Raw genomic sequence first — 930 nt, 5'->3', positions numbered from 1 at the left:
AGGGCTGCTTTTCTCGTCCAGCCCCCCATCTAGCCGAAGCAGAGGCCAAAGGTACGTGTTGGGGACGTCTCACCCGCAGGAGAGGGCCCCCTCAGATCCCAGGATCCTCTTTTCCGACGACAAGGGTCGCCACGCACGGCAAACACGCGGGAGACAGCAGTCGGAGAGGCTGCCTCTTCCTCTCCACCACACTTCGTTCGGTTCGCTGCGTTTTGAGAACACGAGCTATCCAGCGGTACCTTTTTCGTGGAGGCTCAAGTGTGGCTAGGGCACGTTTGCCCCTTGCGGCCTGGGTTGCCCAGGTGATTGGTTGCATCCCGATTTCTAGATCCAGCGGCATGTTGCTACGTGGCGCGCTCAGACAACGAAAATGCGGCATTCCGGTCAGACCAGAAAAACCGCACAACGTGACGCGGGGGACTGCAGCCACAAGTGACAACAGTCCCCCGGTAGGGAGTAGTACAGCATATTCAATGCTGTACATGAACACGCCACAGCCCGTATGCTTAGTTCAAGGGCCTCGCCATTATGCGAAGTACTACATGTACAACGCACTGGCGGTCTCAAAATACCCTCATCGCCGATGCATCTGATGCATCCGTCAACTCGGCAGCATTCACTCCGTCGGCGTGTTGCTTTGTGGCGTGTTCAGTTAACGAAAATGCGGCATTCCAGTCAGACCAGAAAAACCGCATAACGTAACGCGGGGGACTGAAGCCACAAGTGACAACAGTCCCCCGGATGGGAGTAGTACAGCATGTTCAATACTGCACAAGAACACGCCACAGCCCGCTTGCTTAATCACGGGCCTCGTCATTATGCGAAGCACTACATGTACAACGCACTGACGGTCTCTCGAGTGCCTTCATCGCCGATGCACCTATCGACTCAGCAGCAACATTCAATCCGACGGCGTGTTGCTTCGTGGCG

This window comes from Megalopta genalis, unplaced genomic scaffold, assembly GCF_051020955.1.
Source record: "Megalopta genalis isolate 19385.01 unplaced genomic scaffold, iyMegGena1_principal scaffold0141, whole genome shotgun sequence".
In the NCBI taxonomy this organism is placed as follows: Eukaryota; Metazoa; Arthropoda; class Insecta; order Hymenoptera; family Halictidae; genus Megalopta; species Megalopta genalis.
Note: the sequence above shows the minus strand (reverse complement) of the source record.